General features: G+C 41.3%; 1 protein-coding gene across 4 annotated transcripts in view; it reads right to left on the reverse strand.

The window, feature by feature from the left end:
- The window catches only part of ITGB6 (integrin subunit beta 6), a 147,839-nt gene extending 136,882 nt beyond the window's left edge, over positions 1-10,957 (reverse strand). For all 4 annotated transcript variants that reach the window (XM_055088087.1, XM_028478358.2, XM_028478347.2 and 1 more), the window contains exons 1-2: positions 10,696-10,957; positions 3,753-3,887 (exon numbers count right to left, since the gene is read on the reverse strand). The gene's annotated coding sequence lies outside the window, so the exon portion shown is untranslated. The remainder of the gene's footprint in view (positions 1-3,752; positions 3,888-10,695) is intronic.
- Positions 10,958-15,224: the final 4,267 nt, after the last annotated feature.

Below are 15,224 nucleotides of genomic sequence, written 5' to 3' on the forward strand. Positions count from 1 at the left end.
TGTTTGTTGGCAATCTGTATATCTTCTTTGGAGAAATGTCTATTTAGGTCTTCTGCACATTTTTGGATTGGGTTTGTTTTTTTGATATTGAGTTGCATGAGCTGCTTGTAAATTTTGGAGATTAATCCTTTGTCAGTTGCTTCATTTGCAAATATTTTCTCCCATTCTGAGGGTTGTCTTTTCGCCTTGTTTATGGTTTCCTTTGCTGATCTTATGTTTCTTGATGTGGATTTAAAAGCACTACCTATCCAGGGCAATCCATTCAGAACAGCGTCAGCCTCCTGGGGCCCCTGTGCCAGGAAGTCCCATGACACCCACTAAACCTGAGGGGTGGGGGATGGCAGTGGCTATCCCAGGGTTTATTTGCCAGCCCAGATAGAGCTTAGGACTGACACGCAGTTTAATTATCATGCAGAGCTGCAGCTGGAAGTGGCTGGAGTGAGTTGGCATCTGCTTTTGCAGAGCACAATTTCTGCAAATAATTAACCACCAGAACTCTTGATTCTCTCTAATTAATGAAGAGGAAGCCTGGAATCTTCAAAGTCCACGAATGTCATGCTGCCATTGTGTCAGGATTGATCTCTTTTGTTCTAAACCGAAGAGCATGCCTCTCCTGCCTCTCCTAATTCTTTATAAATTGAATTTTTCTATTACTAGTTGTGACAGCTAAGTAACATGACTTCAGAAATTCACCCGCAGTTCTTGCCAGTATTAGAAGGCTGAATAATAATAATTTTTTAAAAAAGAACTATAATGGAACAAGCTTTCTGTCTCTGACCCAGAATTAATCATCATGAAGAGACACCTCCTGAAAGGAGGGTCATTAAATAGCTCTAATGGATCTTGCTAGGTGGAGCTGGAATTATTGAGAAGTCGGCAAACAGAGGGGAAGAGAAGATTCTTCCCTTTCTTTGTCCATCTCCATGTGATGCTGAGATGTAATATGCTGGGACTGTGCTTCCAGGGGGCGGGGAGTCATGGTGGAGGCCACAGAAAAGCTCAGTTCATGGGGGATGCTGATGTGTCAGCATGGAAATCCACCAACTTGGAACATCTTTGAGAAAAAGAGGTAAAAGTGGGCAAAGGCCCTATCCCTGGCCTTAACTGAGCATTTAATGAAGACACCACACAGGAGCCAGAGTGGGATCCTATTAAAACCCAAAGCAGGCAGTGTTACACCTCTTCTCCAAAGGCCCCAGTGGCTCCATCTCTCTAAAGGAAAGCAAAGTTTATATATGAGCCTACAGGGTTCCACTTATCTGGCCACTATTTCCTCTGTGACTTCATTTCCTCTGTTCTATTCCTCACCCACTTCATTCCAAACAAACCAGCTTCTTTGATGTTCTACCAACACTTCAGCTCCTACCTCAGGACTTTTGCCCTGGCTACTCTTATCTGTCTATAGCACTGCTTTCCAGATATCCACTTGGCTGCCTTCTTCTTTTCCTTTAGGTCTTTCTTAAAATTTCACCCTCTTATTAAGGCCAACATTGACCACCCCATGTAAAATAGGACTCCTCACACCCAACAGTCCTTATTCCTCTTATCCTACTATATTTTTCTCTTGCCTCCTAACGTACTATATAATTTCCTTATTTGTTGTGTTGTTATATGTTTGCCCCCTCTCCAGCATGTATTATTTGTAGACTTTTTGATGACGGCCGTTCTGAATGGTGTGAGGTGATACCTCATTGTAGTTTTGATTTGCATTTCTCTAATAATTAGCGATGTCGAGCATCTTTTCATGTGCCTATTGGCCATATGTATGTCTACAAATAATACATTCTGGACCGGGTGTAGAGAAAAGGGAACCCTCCTACACTGTTGGTGCAAATGTAAATTGGTTCAGCCACTAAGGGAAACAATATGGAGGTTTCTTAAAAAACTAAAAATAGAGCTACCATTTGATCCAGCAATCCCACTCCTGGGCACATATCCGGAAAATACAAAAACTCTAATTTGAAAAGATACATGTGCCCCAATGTTCATAGCAGCACTATTTACAATAGCCAAGACATGGAAGCAACCTGATGTCCATCGACAGATGAATGGATAAAGAAGATGTGGTACATACACACAATGGAATACTACTCAACCATAAAAAAAGAATGAAATAATGCCATTTGCAGCAACATGGATGGACCTAGAGATTATCATACTAAGTGAAGTAAGTCAGACACAGAAAGACAAATATTATATGATATCACTTACATGTGGAATCTAAAAAGTAATACAAATGAATCTATATACAAAACAGAAGTAGCCTCACAGACATAGAAAACAAACCTATGGTTACTGAAGGGGAAAGGGGGATAGGGATAAATTAGGGGTATGGGATTAACAGATACACACAATCACATACAAAATAGATAAGCAACAAGAATTTACTGTAGAGCATATGGAACTATATTCAATATCTTGTAATAACCTATAATGGAAAAGAATCTGAAAAAGAATAGATATATATTACTCACTTTGCTGTACACCTGAAACTAACACAATATTGTAAATCAACTATACTTCCAGAAAGAAATGTGCCTCCTCTACCTCTCACTAGAATATAAGCTCCACAAGAACAGGGATTCTTGTCTGTTTTGTTCTCTGATATATTCCCGGCACCTACAACAGTGCCAATTCAATAAATATTTGCAGAGTGAATGAATCAGTCATACCACTTTGGAGCGTTTGCTGGTATGTATGAAGACTGCATGTGCCCATGCAAAGTGATTCCTCAAACATAAAGACCAGGGTATGAGCTGTTCCTTTTTCTTTCTTAAGTGTCTGGATGAAGTGCTGTTGTTTTGTTTCCTTTGGCTGCCAAATGTTAATAATTAAAACAAACAGTGTGATCAGAGTTAAATATTACTTGAGGTCTTTCTCTCTTTCCCAGTGGCTTCTGTAAGAAGAAGCGAGGGTGGAACTAGCCAAGAATGATGCTTTTATGGAAGCAGGGTTGTTTTTTGTCTCCAGGGATCTCAGTTTTTCCTCTTTAACTCCACAGAGAGTGAGAAATATTGTGCAATAGCAATGGTGGTGGGGGAGAGATGTCTCTTGTGTATTTCAGTAGTGACCCTACTGAGGGGAAGCATTCATAGCATACAGGGCTGGGGCCAGAGCAGGAGCTTTAGGCAGGGAGTTGCAATGGAGTCCACATCTATGGATTGCATCTATTTGTGTGCATTGTTTCCAAATCCCCCAGTCCCCTCCTCACTCATGCTTCCCAACCATGGGGCCATAATAAATTCCTGCATTAGATTCTTTCCATCAGGGAGTGCCTACTAAGTCATGCATTGGTCTGTGACTTGCCAGGGGTTAGGTAAATCTGGCAGTAGTTGCAGTCTACACATGAGGGCCCTCGGAAGTGGGTTGATCCATCCTTCTATGCTCTACTTAATTTGTGCCTGTTACCAATCCCTCCTTAGCTTAGAGGGACTGATCTCAGAGGGAAACATGTTTGCATTCAGTTAACAAACCAGCTGCTGCTAGGTGAGTGCTGGGTCATGAAACATAGATTCCAGCCTTTATTCTGCAACTGTCGGTTGAGTGACTTGAACCATTTATCTCCCGGCACCATGGTGTCTAACCCCACTTTCTTAACACTTAAAAAAAAAATCTTTCTCATTTATTCCTCTGACTAGCTCTGTCTCTTAATATTAGAGATAAAGAAGGAAAGGCCCAGAGAGGTCAAGTTACTTGCCTAAGACCACACTGTTATTAAGAGATAGGATCAAAGAAATAAAAAATAGAATTACCTTATAATCCAGCAATCCCACTTCTGCATATTTATCCAAAGGAAATGAAAACAGGACATCGAAAAGATATCTGCACCCTCCGTGTTCACTTCAGCATTATTCACAATAGCCAAGATGTGGAAACAACCCGAGTGTCTATCAATAGATAAATGGACAAAGAAGACGTGGTCTATATAAACAATGGAATATTATTCAGCTATGAGAAGGAAGGAACCCTGCCATAGGCCAGACCATGGATGGACCTTGAGGCTATTACGCTAAGTGAAATAAGCCAGACAGAAAAAGACAAATACTGCAAGGCATCTCCTATACGTGGAATCTTAAAAAAAAAAAAAAGTCAAACTCATAAAGGCAGAGGTAGAAATGTGGCTGCCAGGGGCTTGGCGGGTAGGGAAAAAGGGAAATAAGAAGAGACTGGTTAAAAAAAAAGAAAAAAAGAGGTAGGGCCAAGACCTGAACTCTCCCAGCAAATTCAGTTTCTGTTCATAATGCCTTTCAGATCAGAAAGACACCCACTCTATTTTCCTCTTGGAGCTACAAATAAAACTGTTCTTACACCTAAAAAGGGATTTTACCAATCCAAAATGGATTATTATTTAAGTGGCCTCCCAAATTCAGAGGATGCTCAGAGGTCAGAACTGAGAACCTGAACTAAGCCACATGGGGGTAAAAGTATGAATTGTGTTTTTAGATATTCTAAATTCAAATTCCAAGGCTGACATTTAGAGCCTCCCTTCGAAGCCAAGATTGGCATAGTGCTCTGATTCTAAATAGCAAAATTGACCTTCCCTCTTAGACTCAGATTCTAAATTATTCTGAAGATTCTTCCCCTTAGACTGTTCCTGACAGCCAACCTGAAGCAGCCTCCAGGACACTCTTGCTGATTTACAACTGCAATCTTGCTAAAAGGAATGGGAAAAAGCCAAGATGAGTTTCTGTTGGACAGAATTACTGGCATGAAATACTAACATCGCTACAACGTGGCATATAACTGACTGGCTGACTGCATGGCTGCCCTCCCTTTCTTATTTCACTGAAATAGGTCATTTGTTACAAAACGGAGGGAGCCTTGTTCCTCAGCCCTTGGCCCCCAAAGGAGGAAAGGAGAAGGATGCTTATAGCGCTCCTTGGTGTGTGCCTGCATGTGGCTCCCCAAAGCCAACACTGGGCCAGTGAGGCTGTCCTTATTAAGTGCCCATGTCAGTGGTTTGTCTCTGATGAGGGTCTGTGACTGCTGTGTGCAGAGAGCCCTGCTGTTTCCTGCCTTTACTGAAGGAATAAAGACTGGGCAGGATGCAAGCAGTAAGCTCCAGCTGTCCCTGTTTAAAATACACTGATGAGATAGGAACTGGCCATTTGGGTTTGACAAAATATTCTCTAAATGAGGAAGGGGGTACCTTGCCCTCAAATTTATTCTCTCCCAGAAACTTGACCCACCCTATCAGTTAATCAATCAAATATTTGCTGGCAGCGCTCACCACCTCCCATCTTTTACAAAGGATGGGGTGCAGCCAGAAGTAAAACCCTGCAAGTTATTAAAGACTTAGCTTGGAAGAGTGGAAAATTCAAATGAGAACAGGGCCAGGTGGGCAACATGAATGAATGAGTGAATGAATGAAGCTGTTTCATAATAGCATCTTAAGATACTTTTTTAATACACGTCGGTTTTCCTTGTATATTTAATACACAAGAATATTCTTTCCCTCACAAAGTCAGAGCCCTGTTGATCTACCTTGGGTTTTCACATTTTTAAAAAAGACAGGGATATCTTCCTCAACCCTTCTATAAGATGACAATAGGGTAAATCCCCATTGAAATGGCAACCGACAGCAGATTCAGTGTTGAGACTATTGGAGATGCTACAAGGCAGTGTGAGGACTGAGTCCAGTTAGAGATTACGGGTTATCACAAGAGAGCAGCTGCTTACTAAGGGCCCTGTTGCCTTATTGCTAAGTGAAAATGGGAGCCCAGAGTATATTTTCAAATTCTTCTGTACTTCCCTGGTGGTGCAGTGGTTAAGAATCCGCCTGCCAACTCAGGGGACACAGGTTCAAGCCCTGGTCCGGGAAGATCCTACATGCCGCGGAGCAACTGAGCCCGTGCACCACAGCTACTGAGCCTGCACTCTAGAACCCGTGAGTCACAACTACTGAGCCCATGTGCTGCAACTACTGAAGCCTGCGCATCTGGAGCCCGTGCTCCGCAACAAGAGAAGCCACTGCAACGAAAAGCCCGTGCACCGCAACGAAGAGTAGCCCCTGCTCGCCGCAACTAGAGAAAGCCCGCGCATAGCAACGAAGACCCAGTGCAGCCAAAAATAAAAATAATTAATTAATTAAAAAAAAAATCTTCCAAAGCGCTGTTCTTCCCCCTACATGACATGGAGTATGTTGCCATTTCTCTCCTTGGATTTCTTCAGGCTCATCTTGTCCTTCCATTTCCCCCAAGTGGATGGGAGGCCCCCCAGTGAAGGCTGAGGGGTTTCCCTCTTTGTCTGCTCACAGGGATAGTCTGAGTTCTTTGCACTAGAGAAACTGTGAGATAATAAATGTTTGTTGTTTTAAGCTCCTCGGTTATGGTATGATTTGCTGTGTGGCAAGAGATAACTAATACATCTTGATTCTGTGGTTGGATATCATTCTTCCCATCCAAATTCATGTTGTTCACACAAGGAGTAAGCGTGTACTTTCTACGTATATCAAAACCTCCAAATGATACAAATTATAGGTATGACGGAGCCCTTGGAGATACTTCTAGAAGCCTCCTTAGGATCAGCATTGGTTCTGCACACAGCATCCTTAGATACGGTCCTTTAATCAGTTCCTAATATCCACTTCGCTGTAAGAGAGAGGCTACACAGGACATTGGTAGGAAGACTTGAATGGAGCCTTGATGAATTACAAGGATTCACACAGGCCCAGGGGGATGGCACGTAGGAGCATATTCAAGGCAAACAGAAGAGTCCTTTATAAAGGTGGGATTCAAGGGACAATGGAGAGATGGCTGGACTGCAAGATTTGTGGGAGAAGGATTGTGTTTGTCTTGTTCACTGTCTCCATCCCTGGTCTGGCAAATAAAGGCTCAGTAATTATTTTTTGAAATGATATAATGAAAAAATAGGGAGTTTGTGTAGATGAAGAGTTAGAGAGGTTTGGATATGAAGGCTAGCCAGATTTGTGAAGAACTATATGGTTGACATATTTTTCTGGGAGTCAATCTTTCTCAGCTGGTGAGGGATCAACATCTGCCTGAGCTTTGAGCAGAACTTAAGCAGAGTCAATACTTGGTGTGATATGGAGATGCCAAGAAGACTGTGGGCCATGAACTGTGGTTGCCAAATGTCACCACGATAGGCATGATTAATTAAACCTCGGAAACCTCTTAAAGAAGTATTTATCTTGGGGAAAACTGCATGGGGGGAAATGACTAACCTAGAATGGCAAAGGTAGAAACTGTGCTGGTAATTGATCTTGAAGTCAAGGTTACCAGGTTAAACCTGAGATCCAAGCTGGGAACCTGCATAGATGAGCAGAGAGTGTAGAGATGTTAAGTGAAGAAGAGACAGGCTAGAGGCACTCCATGGATAAGACACAGGCATGATGTCTGTCTCAATTTTAACAGCCTCTTAGGTTCCTAAGTCCTCCAGGATTGGACAGTCCACATCAGGTGACAAGCCCCAGCCCCACACATCCTTGTTCCTGCCTCTTTTTCTCTGACCTAATTCCCTGGCCCCCAAGACTTTTCTAGGTCATCTCTTGGTAGAAGCATCCATTTTTCTGTAATGCAGATATGGGTCCTTAGACTACGACCCAACTTCAAACCTGGTAAGTCAAGTTCTGTTTAGTGAAGGGTATAGGTTAAGATGGGCCTTGGATTCAGATATACTTTCTTGAAGGCAACTGGCTGATTTGTTCATGAGATTTATATTTTTATTAATTAATATAACAAAATGTATTTACTGATTCAATTGAGGTATGGCTCTAAATGATGGGAACACAAAAATCAATAATATAAGGTGCCTACCTTAAAAGTCTCATAGTCTAACTGGAGAGTCCAAAATGTTTGTGTGAGCTGTGTGTGTGTGTGTGTGTGTGTGTATCTGTAGCTTTGGAAGAGTGTCAGGGATAGTTTAACTGGAGAGTCCAAAATGTTTGTGTGAGCTGTGTGTGTGCGTGTGTGTGTGTGTGTGTGTGTGTGTGTGTGTGTATCTGTAGCTTTGGAAGAGTGTCAGGGAAAGCTCCATCAAAAAGGTAATTCTCGAACTGAATCTTGATGGAAGAAAACTAGAAAACCATTAGGTATATAAGATCACTAGGCAGATCTGGAGACACAGAAGAGCATGGTAGGTTTAGGGAAGAGTAAATACTTAGTTTGGTCAAAGCATAGAGTATATTTCTGTGATGAAGGGAGAGATGGAAAGATGGCATGAAGGAAATGATAAGGAATGAGCTGGAAAAGTAGGCAGGAGTTTCTGGATCTTGAAGGATCTTGAATACTGGTCTAGGGAGTTTGAAATTTATCTCATAGGTGATGAGGAACCATGGAAGGATTTTAAACAGAAGAGTGATGCATTCTGATGTGTGATTTTGAAAGATAACGAAGGGTAGAATATTGATGAATTGGAGGCGGGGAGATTGGCTAGGAGGCTATTACCGAAGTCTAGGCAAACGTGGGTGAAACGTAATGACAGTAAACACGGAAGGGGAGAGGATCAACAACAGATCCTTAGGAATCTGAATGGATCAGGCCTGGCAATGACGGGAGGTGCCGGATGGCTGTAGAAATGAAGGAGGCTAAATAAGGCTGAGGTCTCCTGCTCAGGCACTTGGTGGAAGTAATTTGATATAGTAGAGCTATCTGTGTGGGTGAGCTTTGTGCTGTTTAAGCAAAAGATCAGTGTTAATATTAAAATTTGACGTATCTATCAACCTGCTATGGGGGTCTCAAAAAGGTAGGATGTTGTGAAGGAGGGAAGAGATCAGATTATGGTTCAGAATAGTTAAGTATAAAACTAGATGCCGGTGGCATGAAGGACAGTCCAGGGCCTTTCAGCTGGGAAGGCCAGCTGAAAATAGCTCTCCGGGCCAGACTGGCTGAACTGGCAGGCAATGTGTGGGTGACATTCCTGTGAGCAGTGTGGATCCCCAGATGACCTTGGCCTATACTTAGGTCTCACAATCAGCTGCGGCTGGTTTCCAAAGTAGCAGCAACAGCAGCTGACAGGTTTTCTTCTCTGTCAAGTATATTTTCTTCTCTGTCAAGAAAAAGTGCTCATAAGCAATACATTTCCCAAGTAGCTACTCTTTCTGGTTTGACTAAGGGTTTCTATGGCGGAAAATATGCCCATGGTTTCCGTAAAACCATTAAAAAAAATTCATCACTTTTTTCTTGAGTCAAAATACCTTGAACCTCTTGGGTAACTTAGGAGAAATCAGTGTAAGTTCTACCCCTGGAAAGTAGGCCAAAGAAATGCCTGCTTGTATGTTTTAGTTCAGTACCGAATCTCCCCCCAACTCTCCCTACCGCCTCCCCACATGTTTCAATAAAAGTAAATTAGAATATAAGGATTCAAAGGCAGGGAAGGAATCCAACCTTAACAGAGTAGAAATCAATGTCCCCTTTTGGGATCTGAAGTTGGAATACAAGAATCTAACTTTGAGACGCTCAGATGAAAAATTCTGGCAATCACTTAAAGTTCACGTCAAAACATCTGGTGATAAGTTTGTTTTAGTGTATGGTAACTGGGGATAATATTGTGAGACTGCAATAATGTTTTTTGTTGGTTTGTAAATTGAGCTTTAGCTTCTGTACTTCATCTAGGAAACGCTAGAGGGAGTACGTCAGATAGAGGAAAAAGGCTACCATGAGAATGAAAGGAATGAAGAGGAGAGATGGCTGGAGAGGAAGGCATTTCTCCATTTCACCGAGGCTCAGAATTTTACTTAGGTAGACACAAATCTTTATACTATCACCAAGTGACTTGAAACCCTGTACCCCAAAATTTTAACTGCGATCTGCTGAGCCTGTTCAGAATCCAAAACAGTAAATAACAGCCATTACTCCCTGACCAGAATCTATATTCTGTCCATTTTAGGAATCTTGAAAGCCAATATGACATAGCTTTATCTGTGAGGCTTTAACTTTAGAGGACATGTTATTTGGATGAATAACCTTTCACAGATATTGGATTTTTTTTTACAGCACTGATACTTCCAGGTGCTCAAAGTGAATAGTAATGATACAAAAGTGAATAGTAATGACACCAGGCATTTTCAGACACTTGTAGGAATAAAATGTTCTCTTTGTAGACATCCTAGATTGAAGGATTTCCCCTTCATTTTCTCCATAGTTCTCATGAATTAGCTCTACATTTAAACACCATTTTACAATCCAGAAACACTGAAGTTAACTGGCCCAACGTAAAGCGCGTGTCAATGAGAACTGTTATTTTTCTTGTTTAAATTTCCAGTTCCTTAGTTCCTTTGTGCCTCTTGCAAATGCTAAAAGAGCTAGTGAGGGCTAGAGTCAAATCACCTATTGTTTTAAAAATGTTAACAATTAATCACTCTAATCAGAAACAAATATCTTAAAAAGCCTCTTAAGAGACTAATCAACTGAATGTTAAAGTATTTTAATAAGTGATGAACTAATAATTCTGTGAAATATTATCCTTAAACCATAGCAGATTTTTGAAGCACAACTGTTAAAAACGTGTGAATTCCAATATAAGAAACATCACAATAAAGCATGCTAAGTTAATAAGGATCTGCCCTTTTACAAACCATGGGGTCAGCCTCACCTGGACGTTAAGATGAAGAGAATAGAAATAACATTATGAACTTTCTAAGGCAGCATCTGCTCAAAACGATCAGTTACACTGACAAGGAAAACTTAGCCCCGAAATTTGGGTTTGCTTTTGTTAGTCATGCATTATCCTACTTACCTCTCAGGGCAGACCTTTAATCTCAGAAAGTGCTGAGATGCATTACTGCACCCGTTATCAAAAGTCTTTGGCAGAAATACCACTTATCCTTGTTGTGGTAATGAACAGATTTATAACATTCTGGTGTCACTATTCCTGAAAAAGCACATTCATTTGAATGTTTCTTCCACAAACATAGTGAACTAGTTCATGAAGGCACATGGGTGTAGAACACTATGGAGAGATATTGCTGGTGAATGACAGAACGTCTGGTTGATTTACACGAAACCCCAAGTGCTTGTATGAGAATAGGTTAGGTTTAGATTGACGAGCAAATGTGTAACCAGACTTCTGGCTGACAAATGGCAGAGCTATGCCAGTGTGTTAGCTTCTCTGGAGAGAGACCAAAAGTAAGGCAGGAGGATCAAGTTCATTCCATAAAGGACATTCAAACCTCATGGACGGCAGGGTGGTGGGGTATTAAGCACATATAGATTTTAATACCCCAAAAGAGTACTGGGCAAATTTAGAGTTGAGCTGGCATTCAAGCCGATGACCAAACTCCTATCAAATTTTCCTGTATTGACTCAGAGACATAGAGAACAGACTTGTGGTTGCCAAGGGGGAGGAGGATTGGGGAGGGTTGGATTGGGAGTCTGGGGTTAGCAGATGCAAACTATTACATATAGAATGGATAAACAACAAGGTCCTACTGTATAGCACAGGGAACTACATTCAACATTCTGTAATAAACCATAATAGGAAAGGATATGAAAAAGAATATATGTATATACATATATATATGGCTGAATCACTTTGCTGTACACCAGAAGATAGCACAACATTGTAAATCAACTATACTTCAATAAAAAATAAATTAAAAAAAATTTTTTCCCTGTATTGTGTGTGTTTATATTCCCTCAGAAGGATCCTGGTGTTTTCAAGATGAGTCTAATTTACTGGCAACCTTGGTTTAAAGTCACTAGCCTCTAAAAATGGCTGGTTTGGGTAAACTAGAAAATGAAAATAAAAACTGATGCGGTTAGTATCAAAAATGGTGACAAGCACTAAATGGTCTAGATTGGATTTGATTTATTCCTGCTGGGCACAAAGGAGGACAAGAGACATCCATACAGCTTTTGTGAAGAAGGATGAAAGGTTTAGACCACATTCTTCCTCTGTGGCTGAGCTGACTGTTCAGGGCTTTGGGTCTGCCTTCAAGGACAGGGGTAGGATAGTAATGACAGATACTGTTCATTGAGTCCCCGTGGTGGTCCAAACCCCCTGTTCGGTGCTTGAGGTGCATTATCTCACTAAATTCTTCCCACCACACTGTGGGGTTGGCTTTATGATCTTGCTTTATAGATGAGCCTGACGTTCAGAGAGATGACTTGCCCAGTGTCACGCACTAGTCAGTGACAGAGTTAAGGTTTAAACTCCAGTCTGACTCCAAAGCACTTGCCATGGTGCTACACTGTTTCTTGAACGTCTGATGAACAGTACTGGTGGCCGTTTGGCAGATTGCAAGCCCTGTGGTATCTGAGTAGTGTAGAAGCCAGATAAGCAGAGAGCCAGGAGACTTGGGTTTGAATCCTGACTGTACCATTTACTGGCTGTGTGATCTCCGAAAAACTTCTAACCTCTTCCAACTGTCTCCTCCTCTATGTGTGTCTTGTGTGTGGTGGAGTATTAGTACTGTTCATTTCTAGCCTTCTGTGATCCCATGAGCCTTCAAGGGGCTTTTCCTTTCCTGTAATTGAGGTGCAAGTTTGTTCTTTTGCTCTTTAGGTGAACTCAGCAGTGAGGAAACACTTCTATTTGAAATTCAAGGAATGAGTTAATTTCTGCCCTAGAGATATTATTCCTTCTCTGAAAAATTCATTTCCTCTGTGGACTGCCCCAACACAGGCTAGCTTCCATTTCCCGGGTGGACAACTCCATTGTATGCTGAGCCTGGCGCTCTGTTCCCAAAGGAGCCATAGAGAGGCCCATAGGACGTGCTAGAAATACAAAATGGTATTTTATAATGTTATTTCAAAAGAAAGCCACTAAAGGTGGCTCTCCTCTGAAGGCAATAAATGTTACTTCCAGTGGCTCCGAGAACCGAATATTCATGTAGTTGCCTGTTTTGGATGCTTTGGTTCTATTTCTGTAAATTAATGAGGTTTTATTTATTGCATTCCCTCCTTGTGCATAACTCACTATGATAATGCTGATGAACTTTCTCTGAAAACTGCTGTCTACACTTAAAGTGTCCCCCGTTCCACCCCCCTCCCCCCGGCTTGTTAGGCTTGCACCCATTTTCCTGTTGAGGGAAACATATACATTGGCTCCCCTGCCATGAGCGGTCACCACCCGCTGCACACTGCTTGGCATTCTTTAGGATCAAGTGACATGGGCCCAGCTGTATGCGGGGAGCAATGTTGGAAAATTCCTTTGATGTTGCGCCTTGTGACACTCAATGACTGAATCCAAGCTTTTGCTATTTGACCAAATGCCAATGTGCTAGTTCCTGAATATCTATGATCTTACAGATAGCTGGATGGAAAAATAAGAACAAACCACCAGAGAAAAATATTTCAAAACTATTTTGCAGGGCTAATTAAGGTAAAGCTTTGATTAATTGGAAAGCTAGTTGAGCCGAGTGTTCTAGTTAATTAGGAGCTAAGGTATAATACTTAAAAAAAATTCATTCACTATGTACAGAGTGTCATCTATGTATAAGGCATTACGAATGCAAAGAGGGCAAAAGTTCATACAGTGCTTTTATCCAAAGCATCTTCTGGTTTTCTTCTACCCATTATTGTTGGAAATTTTGTCCGATTTCCTTCCAGTCCTTTTTAATGCTTATGTTTTCTTGGTACAAATGATTCTGTATGTGATCATTTAAGTATCATCTAAGCATGTAATGATGTACTTAAACATTTCTTTATTTACTTAAAATCTAGGTTGCTTCCACTTATTTCCCATGATAAGAAGAAAATGCTATGAAGAAAAGCTTTACACAAAAAGATTTCCCCTTATTTATTTTTTGTATTTCCAGTGACAAATTCTCATATGTGGAATTATTGGATCAAAGACGACAATTTTATCTGCTTAGTGTTATCGGTATGCATTGCAACTACTTTCCAAAGGAGTTATACCAATCTATGCTTGCTCTACCATTGTTTGACCATAAGTCAATCTCTCCTTACTATCTCCATAATTATTGGGCTTTTGTTGATTAGTTTACATATTTTGCCTTTATATCAAGCAAAATACTTTTGAATGAAAAACAAACTTAACACCCATTATTTACTTAATTCATACAATAACCTTGTAAATTCAACAGTCTACAGATGAATAGATGTTGGGAAAGATTAAGTGACTTGCCCAAGTCGGTACAATATTAACAGAGCTGGAATTTGATCTTGCCTATTTTGAGTCCAGACCTGTTGTGTGCTTCATTCTACCACAGCTGCCCCTTAAATAACCAGATGGGTCTGGGCTAATGAGGCCTCCAAGAGTAGCTTGGAGGGGCTCCGTGGTTGGTATGTACAGTGATGGAATTGATTAGCGGATTGTCCAAATAGCTTTGTTCCCTTAAAAAACCAAACATTACCTAGAACGGAGTGAATTTTTGGTTAATTTCCACGTGCTGTTTCACCCTCCCACATGCACATTAAAGCAATTAAACAAGAAGAAGAATGTTTTTCAATAGTGCCCAAGTGTTGGAGTATTTTAACTAAACTCAGAGATACATGAGTAATGCCAGTGGAAGTTGTTCATGCATATCTGAGGCAGAATGCGGCCTTTTGACGTGAGCCTATTAAACACAAGGAAATTCATAGTTAAAATTCCACTCTGAGCTCTCCAGCCAAGATAGGAATTAGCCCTGGCCACAAAACATGAAGGACAAGGTTGCCACAAGGCCCAGTAATCTGTTGGCATTATAGAGCAGGGCAGGCAAACCACAGTAAATCAAGGTCTCAGCTTCATTCTTCCAAAAGCCGACTGGATGAAAATATGTGCTTCATTCTTCAAGGTGAGAAGTCTGGTTTTGCTGGAGCATGGTGTGTGGAGAAAATGAAAGACACCTCCCGGTAGGAGGGAGTTTGGAGGCCCCAGGTATCCATTTGGAAGGTCATCTTGGAAAATAATTTGGGACCATGTGGCCTTCTTATTCTTTGTCAGAGTGAAGAGAAGGAAAATCCAGTTTGGAGGGTACAGTCATGGAACATGGCAGCATCTGCCAGCTTTGGCGCCACCGAGTGTGGCTCGGGGCAGAGCGTTCGTGCTTCCATTCAGCTGGAGGCTCTTGGGGTTTAGAAGGTCCCCTGTGAGCTGGGCAGGAGGCTGAATAGTAGAGTTGAGCAAAACTCAGGAATGAGCTCACCTCACTTAGATTACAAAATCCCATTAATCTCTACTCAGACCACCACTGAATGGACTTAAAAGTACAACAAATCACCAGTATCTAAGACACAAAGCTACAACTCTGAATGTCGGGAGCAGAAAGAATGTCTTGTTAACATCACCTGACTTCTTTTGGATAACTGTAAAGAAGAATG

This window comes from Physeter macrocephalus, chromosome 2 (genome assembly GCF_002837175.3).
Source record: "Physeter macrocephalus isolate SW-GA chromosome 2, ASM283717v5, whole genome shotgun sequence".
Lineage (NCBI taxonomy): Eukaryota > Metazoa > Chordata > Mammalia > Artiodactyla > Physeteridae > Physeter > Physeter macrocephalus.